Source organism: Motacilla alba, chromosome 1, assembly GCF_015832195.1.
Source record: "Motacilla alba alba isolate MOTALB_02 chromosome 1, Motacilla_alba_V1.0_pri, whole genome shotgun sequence".
NCBI lineage: Eukaryota > Metazoa > Chordata > Aves > Passeriformes > Motacillidae > Motacilla > Motacilla alba.
Genome location: NC_052016.1, coordinates 23,218,905 through 23,234,556, shown reverse-complemented (window position 1 = coordinate 23,234,556; position 15,652 = coordinate 23,218,905). Strand labels below are relative to the sequence as shown.

Below are 15,652 nucleotides of genomic sequence, written 5' to 3'. Positions count from 1 at the left end.
GGAAGAACAGCCTGCTCTGTTAAAAACCTGAAGTGCATCCAGAATGATGCTAAAATTGCACAACAGATATTTCTGCAAATATTGAAGCAGTTAAGGTGCAAACAACTCCTAGTATTTGCTTTCCTTTGGAGAATATATCATGATTTCTGTACAATAGAAATTTATGATGTTTAATGTTCTTAATTGTATTTTTAGTAATATAATGGGATCTATAAAGACAGATGTCATTCATGATTTCTTTTATGAGAGCTAGTAATTTGATTGAGCTTGTTGTATATTGCCTACTTAATGTGAAACTAGAATGGGCTGTTTTATGTACCATAGGCACAATAAAACAACCCATGAAAGAATAGTTGAATTGAGGATATAATGTGCCTTGTGAAATAAAAGTGGTTTGTGCTGCTGTAACTTATATCTACTTCGCCAATGCAGATGCAGAATTCAGGTGTTTAAAAGGAGTTCTGCTGCTTTGTTATAGCTCTCCCTGTGAATATATATGTACAACATGCATGCTTTTAGATAAATCCTATATACATACATACATATATATATATGTGTGTATATATATATGTATATAGGAAAAAAATCTGTAAACCAGTTCAAGTTTAGAGCACAGTCATGGATCCTATCTTAGTCTGTTGACATACAAAGAAAATTTTTTTGCTGTCCACATAAAAAATATCAATGCAATATCCACAGTTACAACTTTCCCCTGTGAGTTTTCTATTTCTGGATTAAGATTGACCATGAATAATATCTGACTGAAAGGCAACTGAATATTTCAAGTGAAGGGAACAGTGAGTTAGTGTTGAGAAAATGTTATTTTATTGAAGGAGCAGGTATTTTGACAATGTGTGTGTTGATTGTGCTGGTTTTGGTTGTGGCAGAGTTAATTTTCTTCACAGTGGCTGGTGTGGAGCTGTGTTTTGGGTTTGTGCTGAACACAGGGCTGATAATACAGAGATGTTTTTGTTCTTGCTCAGCAGGGATTGTACAGATCCAACATCTTTACTACTTTTTGTACTGCCACTCTGGTGAAGAGGCTGGGGATGCATGGGAGCTTGATCTTAGTATGTATCCTAAAATAATATAGGAAAATCTTTATCAACATTTGCCCTGCAGCTTTTAATGGTTTAATGAAACACAAAAATACTTTTGTTTGTATTGATAATTAAAAGAAAGACAGAAATTTGGGGTTAGAAAAATTATTTAGGAAACCTCTGAAACGTCACTTGTAGCTTAACCAAGGTTGTCTGCTTGACAACAGAAATTTATATATTTTTGCTAGAAATTTTAATTCTGTAGTACAGGGTGCACAAGTATTTTATATGTTTTCCATCTGGCAATCTAGTGACAAATCAAACTAGTGACAAAGACTTTTTTGTAGCATTTAAATGTGTGTGGTATGTTTTGGTCACCAAGATATGTAAGAAGGGGAAGGAATTACTTTGGCTTATTTTGTTATGCTTACTATTTTTTTTAGGAAAAAGTAATGAAGACTTAAAGAAGCATTTAGAATTCCTTGGGAACACAAGTGAGAAATTTATCTTTCACCTCATCCCAGGTGAGTTTTGTTATTGGGAGTTAAAGAATTGTTTAAAGGATCTATACCTCTATAGTTTCACCCCAAGCTGTCTCAATACTTTGTTTTTTTAAAGGAGAAATTGTACAGTTGGAGAAAACACATGGAAACCCATTCTCTGTAGGTACACAGAGAAATAACTTTTTGGGGAGAGCAGAATTTCAGGGTCAAAATAAATTTTATTACACTCCCAAAATGAAATTTTTTAGAACAGCAAAGCTAGACATTGCCAAACAGGTTGTAAGGGTTTTCTTGGCTTACACCATTCTGTCTTTTCCTTCCAGAGGCATCATAGGCATTAAATCCACTAGGTTTTGCTGAAAAGAGAGTAATGTATTTGCCCTTTGGAAGGTTCCTTGTACTTTAAGTAATCATAAAACATAAGATTAAAGTGATTGTTTTCCTCCTGAACTTCTGCTGAGGTTTAAAGTACTTGCTTCCAGTGTCCACACACTTTGGTTGGGATTTGTGTTTTCCTCCCATGTACATTTATGGAGAATTCTCTCTCTTATCAGACTACACATTAGATAGGAGGCAGAAGTTCTTTAGGTCTCCTCTTGGAACAAACCACTGCAGCACTTCAGTGGTATTCATGAGATTATTTTTCTGCTTAAAAAACTCACAGAATACAGCTTTAAAACTGCTTCTTCAGCAAATAATTATTACATAATTATAAAAGAATTACCCTTTCCATGATCAGACTTATTTACTTGTAAAGGCCCAGAAAAAGATGTGTTTCAGAGGGGAAAGAGTGTGGTACAATGCATTTTTTCTAAAGGACTGTTATTTTCAAAACTTTTTTGCAGCATTTGAAACTTGGCAGAAAAGAATCAATGCTGAAAAGCGGGAATATGTAATTCTGTTTCCCAAAGCCCCAAGTTTAATTTTTCTTGCTCTCTTCACAATATATGTAAATACTGATGAATTATCGTCTGTATTTAGCTGAATTATGTGATGGAGCTATTTCCTCTGGGAATAACTGCTTTGGTACACTTTTCTTACATAATAAGATACACATTTCTTACATAGTAGGGTTTCTGTTTGTGTGCATTTCCCCTTCATGAGTCTTGTTATCCCTTTTCTCATAATGAGGAAGATTTTGGGAGAAATTAATGAACAGCTTCTGAACCCAGACCTGCTGCTTTTCTTCCTGTTTTGATGGTTGAACATTCTGCTTGATAATATTGCTATTGTGCATAGTTTGCATTCATGTTTGCATGTTTGCATTCATGGAAAACTGGTGGTTTTTTGACAGCCTTGAGACTCTTTGATCCTGTCATTTTTCAAATGTTTGATCACCTATTTCAACTCTACATGCAGCAGATTGACAGAACAGACAGGGTCACATTTTGGAGGGAAAAGTCTAAAAGGGTCAGCATTCTAAATCAAAGACCTAATCTTTTGAATGCTGGATTATTAAGGTACAGCACCTCCTTTTATTCTGTTTGTTCTCACAGTAATTGGCCCTGTTTCCAAGGCAGATTCACCCTTTGGAAATACACTATGAGAAGGAATGTAGATTAGGTACAAATAAGTCCCAATAACACATTCTGAAGCAAGCAGCTCACTCGGAGATGCAGTTGCACTTTGAAAAGGATTCTGGCACTGCTGGAAACCCAAAATGGTGCTTGTGTGCAAAGCCTTGCAAGCTCTCTCTTTCTGACTCCCAAGGCAAATGTTAGATGAGTAGAAAAACAAGACTGGATTGACTGGAAGTTCTGCTTATGTATTTAACTTTTCGTAGATTTCCACTGTAAGTAGTGTGGAGTAGAGTAAAATCCTTTGTTCTCTCTGTAAAAGCAGAGCAATCCTGAAGTTACAGAGCATCACTAAATATTAGATCATAATGTCCTAGACCTCATGCCACAGTGTTACTCAAACTGACATGTAGTGAGGAAATGAAAAAAACAGCTAAGCACAAAACTACCCCAAACCAAAACACATACTCTGCTTTCTTTCCTTAAAGCCTTGTTGGTGACTGTAATTTTCACCTCTTCTGCCCTGTCTGACTTAAGGGCAAAAACCAGAGAATGCTTCATCTTCTACTCCATCTTTTTGTTGGTTTGTTTTTAGGCACACGGTTCAAAAATAATTCTAAGAAAAACATGTAGAAATGGACCCCACCAGCTCCTGTAATACCATTTAGTTTTCTCCTCACTCCTGTTTCCTCTGATTGATGTTTTTTTTCTCTTCTGGAGAGAGTACAATGTCAACAAGCTGACTAGAACTCGCATTTAGAGAGCCGATCTGTAAGGAAAACACTGTGAACACTCAGTGTTGATAATATCTCCAAGCAAAAAGTACATGACAAAGAATGAAAATGTATCAGATTCATGCATAAGAAAAACTCATTTGGCTTTGTCTCCACTCCATAGGTGTACTGCCTGCTGAAGCCTCCTGTGATGCAAGTGCTGTGTTATCAATACATTCTTTTCTCTTAATAGAGTTTTTTCATCTGTTCACTCGCAGAACACTCAGTTTTCTTGTCTGAAACTGCAGCTTCCGATTATTCTAATTCTTGAAAAATGAATGCATTAATTGTCCTCATCATTTACAACATTTGCTTGTCTTTGACTCCAACAATTAATGGTTTTCTCATTTCTCATACTGGTTTTGACATTTAAGCTTTCGAGGACTGTTAATTAATTTGTCTGTTCTCCCCAAGTGACATGAACTCTCAGAGGTGAACACACACTTATATTTGCTGCTTGTGGCATATAAGGAAAGAAGCAAAAAGAAGATCTTGTATTTTTCACAAGCAGAAGAGAAAATCAGAGCTCAAAAGTCACTTTGCATGTGGAATATCTTGTGAAATAGTGATAGATTGTAAATAGCCTGGAGATTTTTTCCTGAATAATCACTTTGCTAACTCAGGTACTTCAATGAGTGTCAAGAGACTCCAAAATATGTGATCTTGCAAAAGCATTCGCCACCTCTTCTGCCCTATTTGTGATCTTGGTTAATTCCAAGTTCACGGTAGACCACAAGATTGTCATATGAATGAATAAGAATGATACCTTTTCTGCAAAGAAAGGTGAGTTAAAGCTTTGAGGGAAAACCAGAATACTCTGTAGAATATCCATGGGTATTGCAATGAACCAGGAAATCAGTTTTCCAAGATTTTTTTTCTCTGTCAAAACATAGATGCTTCCTTATAGACAAGTTTGTTAGGGTTTTGTGTAGATGTGATTTCTGAGACTTGACACTTCTTTCAGCACAGTAATAGGCTTTTTTAGACAAGGTGACACAGTTTAATTCAAAATATATGATAAGTAGTTAATAAAAAAGTCAAATTTTTATTTCTGGTCTTTGTATAATATTTGGGATTAGCTCAGTATACTTCACTCATGAATTTCTGAATAGCTCAGAGGCCAATTATCAATCTTAACTAAGCAGAACAACTGCTTTCCATGTGGCAATTTATGTTAATTTATAGATACACATGCCGTAAGGCTAAACCTTTACACAGGAGGTATTGAAACTCATAATGATGCATGCAATCCAGGCTGGGAGCTTTTCAATCTCAAGAAGAAAGCAGCAGATTGATATTTTAGAACTGGGGGGGGAAATAAGCTTGTTTTTACAAACAAATTAACTCATCCATGACCTCATTAAAATCTCCCATTAAAATCTCCCATTTAGAATTACAGGTTATGCTTCCATCTCACTTAGAGAAGGGAAATGCTGCATGTGGCAAAGTCTCACAGCCTTTTCTGTTTGGCCACTACTGTGAGTAAACAGATTATATAAATGCATGGTGGCAGGAATTTCAGGGCCTCTTCCCCTCCTTAATTTCCTATCAGTGGATTAGATTTACTTGTTGGTGTAAATTTATGACACCTGTATCAGCAAAGAAGCTGCCTGCCTGAGTCAGTGGGCAAGGATGGATGGTTGCTGGTGGTTGGATTTTTGGATGGCAGGGAGTGATGGTTGCTGGCTATTTAGGAATCTAGCTCTCCTTGGAAGCAAATAAGCCGAGGGAAATACAACTACCTTCATTTTACAAGTGTAGCACCTCAGGAAAGCAAGCTGTCTTTTATTGTTTGGGAGGACAATCAGATCAATCATCTTTAGTTTCACCTGTCAGTGTTAAAAAGGTGGTTCAATACTGCACACTTTGAAATCTAAAAGCAGTAAAAATATCAACTAACAATCAGAAATCTAGAGAAAAGAGATTTACAAAGGAAATCTTTCTAGTAGCAGGGAGGTCACTCTTTCTGTGCATCACTTTATTACTCAATAACAAAAAAACCATCTGAAAGTGATGTTTTATTTTTAATCCAGTGGTAGTGCACTAGTGCTAAAGAATACATGTAATTGGATATTTAGTATTTCTTTTACCCAAGGGTATGAGATATATCTTTTTCTCATGTCATCTTTCCCTGCCACAAGCATTGTGTCTCATGGACTGTTGGGAAGGGATGAGAGTTGAGACCTCTTTTTAGTGCAGAGAAAGGAGAGAGCAAGGTGGGATTTGATGGGAGAGAGATGTTCATTTGTGGAAGAAGCTGTGCTGGTTGTATTGGCTGCTGTTCTGGGATGGCCAATCTCTGCTTCCTCTGGCACTTTGGCAGCCTGTTGTCCTTGATGTTTGCCTCTTTCTCCTGCTGTCACTGCCCTGCTCCCTGCCATCTGGCATAATTGCAGATTTGCTCCCTGCTTCCAGGGTGATAAAAAAGTAGATTTTCACAAGGCTAATTTCTTCAGAAAAATCATGACAAAAAGTAGTTGCTAGTATTCTTTATTTAAGTGATCCAAGCCTCCGTAATGACAACAATAGAGTTTTTCTTTGACCAAATAAAAAAAATCTGGCTTTGGCCAAAGGTTATCTGTAAAAAAAGCTAAACTTGAAGGAGATACTTGGATCCTCTTCCACAGATTTTCTATGTATCTCACCTTAGACAATTGTTTACACTTTACTGCACAAATGTATGTGAACATTTGTGTTCAAACTTAAAAACATCTTGTTGGTTTTCAACAGCCTGGTTTTTGGTAGCAGGGCACAGAAGTGGCTTTTGTGAGGAGCTGCTAGAAGCTTCCACCATGTCCAGCAGAGCCAATCTCTGATGGCTCTGAAGATGAACATGCCACTGGCCAAGCCTGGCCCAGCTAAGGAGGTTGGTAACACCTCTGTGATAACATATCTAAGAAGAAAATCAAAACAAAGAGGCACACTGTTAAGTCAAGCCTAGAGAAGAGGAGGAGGTGAGTACATGTGAGGGAAACAACATGGGGACATCAAGCTCAGTGGAGAAGGAGGGAGAAGAGGTACTCCAGGCACCGGAGCCGAGATTCCTCCCCCATGGTGATGACCATGGTGAAGCAGCTGTCCCCCTGCAGCCCATGGGGATCCAGGGGGGATGCAGAGATCCCCCCACAGTCCATGGGGGAGGTGCCCACGCCAGAGTGGGTGGATGCCTGGAGGAGGCTGTGATCCAGTGGGAGACCTGGTGGAGAGAAGGCTCCTGCTTCCAGGCTGAAGCAGCCTGTCCTTGGAGGACTGCACCCCATGGAAGAGTGGCCCATGCCACAGCAGTTTTGGGAGGACTGTTTGCCCATGAGGGGAGCTCAAGTTGCAGCAGTTTTGGGAGGACTGCTGCTTGTGAGATTAGAACCACATTGGAGAAGTTCACGGAGAACTGTCTCCCATGGAAAGGGACCCCATAATGTAGCAGGGGAAGGACTCCTCTCCCTGAGCAGCAGAAGATGAACTTGGATGACAAACTGATCAAAATCCCTATGCTCTGTCTCCAGTGGGAAGGAGGGAGGAGTTGAGTGGAAAAGGTGTTTCAAGGTGTTTTTACTTCTCATTATCCTCCTCTGACTCTAGGAGTAATAAATCTACTTTTTACCTCTAAGTTGAGCCTGTTTTGCCCTTGGAGTGTTTTCTCCCAGTCCTTATCTCAACTCATGAAGCCCTCACTAATTTTTTTCTCTCCTCTGCCCACCTGTGGCAGGGGAGGTATGCGAGCGACATTCATTGGTGCCTGGTGTTTGGCCAGGGTCAAACCACTGTCAGAGACTGAAATATTGTAGTTTATGACTTAAACATTTTCAAGAAGGACTTTGAAAGCTGTATTACAAAAGCTGCAAAGAATACCACCACACCCTGAATGGGGCTCTGAGAGGCCCTACACCATTCACTGATGAAGATAAGATAAAGTAACAACTCAGGGATGGGGACATTTACAAAGCACAAGCCTAATATCTTCAGCATAGAGACCACAGCCCCAGGGCTATCAGCTGCCAGGCTTGCACAGAGCCTGCCCCAAGAGGTGGGAGGAGAGAGGCTTTGTGTGTGTGTTGGAAAGGCCTCCAGTGACTGCCCATCCTCCACTGCGCAGAGGAGCCCAGTGGAGGGGCCCCTTCACCCGAGGAAATGCTTATCCACAGCAGAGGGGTGTCATGGCCCATCAAAGCTGCCCCCATTTAAAGGGGATTCCCAGACCCTTCACCAGAGATGATGCAATGGACCCTCAGTGTTGCAAGGAACAGTGTCAAAGTGGTCCCCTGGAAGGGTGGCACGGCACGTGGGCGTTCCCACTTGCCCAATGCATATACTAATTCACGGGATTCTATACTTTTGGTGTGTGGCATGGCGTGGTGTGGCAGCAGTGGCAGTGGGGGACCCTCAAGAAGGGTCCTTTTTGCATCTTTTACTACTAAATAAAATGTATCACTTTCTTGGCACCAACATGTAACCTCATTTAGTTTTTATCTCCTTTTGGGGTATATTTTGTTCCTTCAAAGTTCTTTCCATTTTATACACAGATATTTAATTTTCTTTGCTTTTCTGTGTTTAAATCAGATCGTAACAACCCCAAAATAATTTTACTCTCTTACCAGCTGCAAGAATAGCATCATGTTTTGTTAAATTGAGAGTATGAAGCACTCCTAGTGCTCTAGGATGAAGTTGCTATGCTCTAAACTGGGTCTTTATTTTCAGTGATGCCACCACGAAATAAGTGAAATTATTCTGCAGGAGCAGAATCTGCATGTGCAGAATCAGGTCGGACAAGAAAAAAGGACTGAAGATGGTACTGACTTGTATTAAACCACAGTGCATCAGGAGGGAAGGCATAGGGGAGATCTTATGGGTATTGAAATACCTAATAGGGTGGTGGAAAGAGGGTGGGGTCAAGTTTTCTCAGAAGTCAGGAGAGCTGACATAAACTTACCAAAAGGCTATTCCATACCATGCAGCAATAAAAGCCAAGAGAAAAGAGGAGGAAGAGAACATCTGTTATTAAGGTGTTTGTCTTCTGAAGGCAGTGACTGGACATTGCCTGCTGATGGCAAGAAGAGAAAAAGTTCTTTTTTTCCCCTTTGCTTTTGCATGTAACCCTTTTTTATAAGATGTCTATATCTCTGTCAATTGGAAACTACCTACAGTAGCTTGAGAGTATAATGATGTATCATTGTCCACATTGCTTTGAGAGTTTCTAATTTATTTCTTGTTTATTTAGACAGTTTCCTAATTGATGAGGTGTTTGTGTGTGGAAAACAAAATCTTTGTAAATATCATGTTAACTTGGCTGCATGTTTAGATAAAGAAGAAAACAACTGATTTAGTATGTTTGTCCTTGACAAATCTAGGCCACATTCACATTTTCTAGGTGTTAATAAAATGCTTAATAACTTTAGTCACCATTATTTCATTTTCTGAAAATAGACTGATTAGGGTTTCTTTGCATATCTCTGTCTTTTCTTATCCAGTAGAAGATAAGGTAAAATATTATATATGCTTCTTTAGCCTTGTCCTCTGATTTGTGCTTCAAGATACCTATGAATTATCTGGAAATGAGAATAGATTGCACAGTATTTAGATACTTTAAAATGTTCCCAAAGATCCACTGGATTTCTCTGGAGCATCTTAAACAAACCAGGCCAAACAATTTTGAAACAATGTGCCAAATCTCACTTAAATTGACTTTTCTCTGAAAAGTTTTTGAAAAAACAAAGAAAAAAGAAAATATCAGCTTTTAGTGTATCTTCTACTGCTTGTTATTTTTGGTTCATATTTAAACAGCAGATTTTCATTTTCTTCTGCTGTTTTCTTCTACATTATTACTAAAATATTTTCTTGTTCCTTTATATCCCTTGGCAGTTAGAACTAGTCTTGTGTTTGCCTTACTTATTTTATTCAGTGCTCATGTTGTCTCTTTAAACTTATGCTTAATTATATCATTATTCCTAATATTCCTGTTTATGATGTTTTAGATTATTTGTCATATTTCTTGTAGTGTTCCTATTCTCTTACTGCTTCTTACTTCTTCTGCATGTTGGGATAATTTTCCTTTTAGTACTCTATTTTCCAGTAATCATTAATTCTTCTGGTATTTTTCAACTCTTAGGAAAAGAGGCAAAGGATTTTCTCCAGGAATTCTAAATGCCATTTACCTTAGTATAATATACTATGGTTGGGGTTTTTTGAAGTCCATTATTCTTGATTCATGCATAAGCTTTGGAATAGTCCTTTGCATAGATGTAGTATAACTCTGAGATGATGGTATTATTACTGTGGCTTTTTTTTACAGCCTGGCAATTGTTAATTTTTTTTTCCTGAAGAAAGCATACTACTGCAAAGAAATATAACAATTAAAGGTATTCCTGCAAAAAAAAAATGAGATGTCATAACATATTGTGGGTCTAAGGATTTATTTCATTCTTCTTACAAATACTTCAGTGAAATAATAAGTGCTGATCACATTCAGCACATCAATTCAGGAACATTTTCATCATACAGTATTTATCATTAAAGTGTCTACAGAACTACAGTGCTCTCATTTATGCTTTCCATCTATCCCGAGGCACAGAGTAGCTACTCTGAAGTTTTATCCAAAATAATTTTCAAATAATATTTGCAAATATTGCTCACAAAGTGAGTGGCCAAAGACAAGAAGTGTGGCCCTGGTTTATAGTGACTCCTGCTGGGACAAAGGAAGCTGTTGGCAGCACTTACAAGAAACATGCCAATTTTGCAAGGTGAAGAGAGTCCATTGACAGGTGAATCATCTCTATCACTGAAGAAGGGATGCCTAATAACTGTCTTCAGATGAAAGGTAATATTTGATATCATTACAGAACTATACAAAATCCACAGCAAGTAGTTCAGATTAAAATGGGGCTATTCCATTAAGCTATAAAACAAGTGGGTATTTTTGTTTTTATACATAAATAGACACTTTACTTAAATACAACAGTCTCAGGCTCATGTTGTGATTCTTGTGATCTTTGTGTGCACCTTCCAACTCAGGATGTTCTGTGACTAAGTCTGGTCATGCAAAGGACAAAGCTGTTAATTTAAGGATATAAAGTAGCACTTTTTGGCACCTCTACCCACTACTGTCTGTTGCAGATAAGATCTTCAACTATTTTGAACTCACTACTGACTGACTAGTGACTGAAGTCACTACTACTCTTTTTCTGGCATCTAAAAATTTTTCCTTTGTAATTTTTTAAACACTACTGATCAATACCAACCCTAACAGAAATTGTGACTGGAAAAAAATAACTAAAATGAAAATTCAGTTTTTCATGGAAAGACTAAGCAACATAACAAATATTCCAAACAACCCACTGATGTTTGCAATCCTTATTTGCATCATTGCTGCTTTTTGAAATAATAATTATTTAGAAAGCAAGCTGACCTGGTTTAATGTGGGATAGAGTTAATTTTATTCCAAGTAGCTGGCACAGTTCAGTGTTTTGGATTTAGTATGAGGATAATAATCATTAAACACTGGTGGTTTTGTTTTTTCCCAAGTAGTAGTTCTGAGTTAAATCACTTTTGGCTTTCACACTATGTTTTCCTTTATCAGTATCTGACAATCCCTGAAGTTATTCAGCCAGTGGAAGACTGAAAGTTAACAGCAAGTTTAGTCAGTGTAGCTGAAAAAAAATACAACTGCTGTAGTAGCACACAGTAATTATGTATTTAACTTGATTTCTGGAGTGCAACTCTTGAAACTCAGAGCATAATCTAGTAATACTACTTTTACTTATTGCTTATTTTCATTCACTAAATGAGAATGCTTAAACAAGTGCCATACCCACTTTTGATGAAACTTTTGATAAAACACTTTAATTTGAAAGGATATTGGATTACTGGATCTAGTACTCCTCATTTGTTTTATTTTTTCCCCCCAGGAGTTCATTAATTATTAGTATAGTTGAGCAAGGAAGTGAAGTATGCAAAGAGTAGTTTATTGTTTTAAGTGAGACTAAAACTGGGATTAGCAAATACAGAACTTCTGTCCCATGGAAAATTCTGGCATGTGCAGGAAAAAATATCTATTTTAAAATATAATTGTATAATTACAGTGTTACACATTTTGTAGTGTTGCCATGAGCTCATTTTCACCTCCCATTTATCATTATTATTTATATCGTTGTGCCTGCTACACTTACATGAATATATAGGCCAAGCAACATTATCAAAGATGACTGGAGCACATGGTATCATTGCTGTTTGAAGAGGAGTCTACCATTAGAGATGCAGGAATAATTTTAGAATCCTTAGAACAAATCACTCTGCAAAGACCACATACCATATCAAATTGTGCAGACAAAACAAGATTCTTTTGATTTGTGCCCTCAGATAAGGAAGCTGAGAAAAGCCAATGTCAGGCAAGAATTGGATGATTATAAACAGCATAATAAACAGCCTACTTTATGCAGATTTGGTCTTATGTTGTAATCATGACATAGGATCATTTTAAGGAAGTCTCAGGTATGATTTATGTTTAGATTAAGTGTCTTCCATGCAGGTAGTTCTGATGGATAAAATTAAAGAACAAACCCAAACCTATAGAAACCTTACTCTTCCTCAAATAATCCTCTTTTGGTAATAATTGGCTAGAGAGGAATTCAAAGAAAAGTTGTGGAATAAATTCTGTGCTTACAGCTGGACTGTGACAAGAAAGGAAGCACAATCTCTAGGTCCCAGCTTTCTCTGGTTTTTTTTGCCACTTGGAAGGAACAGTATTTGTGGGTTCAGTATTCTTAGGGTAAAAATACCTTCTAGCATTGCCTGCTGCCTGCTGGGTGTTAACCCAGAAGATGAAATGGAAGTTGTACCTGTCAGTGTTAGTTTGGTTGCCATGTCCTTTGCTGGTTTCTCAAGGCTGTGATGCTTTCTTTTTTAGCCAGCTATTTATTAGTTGATTAGTTGGTAGAATGTGGTTGTCTAGTGAAGAAGAGCCCTTTATATGGTGAGAGGAATAAGCAGAGATGGTCAGATGAATAGATATTGACTGTGGACATTCTTAAGGACAATGCAAATAGCTCATTCAGTCTGCTAGATGAGTTTGGTTTTTTCCCTCTGGAGTGCACTTATCTGCCTTTCAAGGTAAACAGGGGGACATATGTTAGGAATGTCAGTGAAGTTATGAACGTCTTTGATGTGAAATTGTCACTGCCTCAAATAAGCGATAGTGATTTTTGTTGTTGCTTCCTTTTTTTCTCTCCTGTGTCTTGTTTCAGCTCTGCCAATTTAGTGTCAAGGAATTTTTCTTTCTTTGTGTCCTCCTGCTTCCTTCATGTCAGTGTTATTCTTTTGTTTCCTTTCTCCCTGATTTTGATATAATTGCCAGCCCTACTTGTATCACTTGTATCCAAAGATCACAGGGGTCAGTAATGTTAGATCTCTCTATATAGAAATTTGTTCTGTGGAAACTTTGAGATTTTTCAAAATCCTTTTTCTTTTTATCCAGTTAAAGTCAAGAAAAAAAGAAATGAGAAGGTGAAGAACAATGTTCGTCACCTTTCCCCACTCCCAGAATATCCAGTAGCTTTTTTATCAGGGCACTTGCTTTTGACATCAGGGACCCATATTCCAGGTATGCTCCAGCCTCTAAGTTTTTTCAAAATGCTATTCTACCTAATCCATAACAGGGAATTTGCACATCTCCTTGGGCTCTGGATTTACACCCTAAATTGTTGTTCTGTAATGAATGTGGTTTTGCCTCTCACTGGAGCTGTACTGTTTTGTAAAAGGTAATCATTCACTGAATGAAATAAAGGAAAAATACGTTGGTCAGAGTCTGGATTTAGACATGTAAAGTCTATTTAAGTTCTTACTCTCAATCTATGAACGTCCTTTCTGGAGAAGGATATCTTAGAATATGTCTCACACTTATTTGGCTACAGACATAGTTAGCTTGGAGGAGACATTACCAGCAGCTCTGACTTGTGAATTTTTCCACCATGGGACAGAGATATGTTTGCCTGTTTTCTCCCCTTTCCTATTTGAACCAGGAGTCACATACACCCCAATATCTGATTTTAGGAACTAATTTTAAGAATCTTTTATTCTTCTAAAACTAGGCCATACATTCATTAGAAGTATTTCTGTTTGAGCAAAGGAATATTTTCTAACTAAAAATTTCTTCAGAAAAGTTCATCAGCTGTATCCCTGACACACGGACTACTTAATTTAATCTCTTGCATTAGATAACAAATTAATGTTGAAATTTCTTTTAGTTTGAGATCTTATATATTTGGCCTCTTTATATATAAATAATATAAAAAATAAAATATAAAAACAAATATAAATATAAATATATAATTTTAATATATATTTTTAAATTACCCAGAGTTCATAGGGTACCTAATAAATTATGGGCTGAAACAGAAAAAAAATTTCTCAGAATTCTAAATTATCCCTTTGGGTTCTGGCCTGCTCTTCCACATGTCCTGCCTGGAGTATATGAAAGTTGAGTAAAGTCAGTACAAGTTTTTAAACCACATACAAATTAACTGTTACTAAGTTAAATAATTTTAATTTTGAATGTGCATCAGTAATGGCAGTTTTGCTGCCAGGGTAGAGAGAGAAGGCTGGCAGTGAAGTTGTAATCTGTTTTAGTTCTTCATAATTGGATGGATTAATGTATTTTTTAATCCATTAAATCTCATGGCCAGTAAAAGGATCAGAGGGAGAGGCATGAAGTTTTGTCAGGGGAGATATCAGGAAAAAAAAATTCAGTCATAGCATGGTCAGGGACTGGAACAGGCTCCCTGGGGAAATCCTCACAGCACCAAGCCTTACAGATCTCAAGAAGTGTTTGGACAACACTCTCTGGTACATGGTTGTGCAGACCCACAAGTTGGCCTCCATGATCCTTATGGGTTCCATGCAACTCAGTATAATCTATGATTCAATTAAATCCTTTGTCAGGTTGCTCTCTTTCTGTTCTTCAGAAAGGGAATAAAAGCATAAAGATCTGCAGCTCGAAAAAGCATGTTGTAAAACCCCCAAATACTTTGTAAATATCTCTAGTCACATCCCTCATTACATTAGTGGGAAAGGAGATAATCCCTACTGGATAAAGGCTAGTGTAACATATGGTCATGTTATGAGGCTAATCTGGGTACCTCTATCTGCTGCAGTTGCAGCAGAAGATGGCAGTCTTTATTCAGTCTAGAATGCCTTGAATAAATATTTTGATTTCAAAGGAGCAGTAAACACTCATCTGTTAAGCAAACCTATATGCAAATAGTAATATAGTAAATCTTTTTTAAGCATGTCATTTCTGCATTAACAGCTATGTAATAAAGTAGAAACTATGTTTTGCATTATTAAAGCATCAAACGAATCAAATTATGCCACACTAATGCTTCATTGAGCATCATTAAGGTAAGCTGTCTTGTGTTTTGTACAATGTTTACGGTTTTTTTTGTTAACTGAAGGATGCTTAGAAGGTTAAAGTTTACAGTCCAATAAAGATGAATAACTGGTTCTTCATCCAGTTTAGATGTATTGAAAACTTCTGATAGTGTGATAGGAGATACCCTTCTTAAATGAAAGGTAAATTATTTCAAACAACTCTTTATTCTGCATACCTCAGATAAGTCTACAGGTGGCAGACCTAACTCATTCCTAAAAGATGGATGAACAGCTAGGAGGAGTGTCCCCTGGATTCTTCTCTGCTCTTTTATTTTCTTGGAGGTAATGATAGGTACTCATCAAACATAATTTTTTTTCTGTACACTTCCATTCTGTCTTCTAAATTTTTGAATGATACCAATCATAATTCTTATTCAAGTGGGTCCTTGTAGACCCACTTGTAG

The 15,652-nt window shown here is 37.3% G+C and overlaps 1 long non-coding RNA gene across 1 annotated transcript in view; it reads left to right on the top strand.

Annotated features, from left to right (window-relative positions):
• The first annotated feature begins 986 nt into the window (after window positions 1-986).
• LOC119704525 overlaps window positions 987-15,652 on the top strand; it is a 34,396-nt gene continuing 19,730 nt past the window's right edge. Inside the window, exons 1-2 of the long non-coding RNA XR_005257986.1 lie at window positions 987-1,070; window positions 1,484-1,564. This is a non-coding gene — a long non-coding RNA (uncharacterized LOC119704525). The remainder of the gene's footprint in view (window positions 1,071-1,483; window positions 1,565-15,652) is intronic.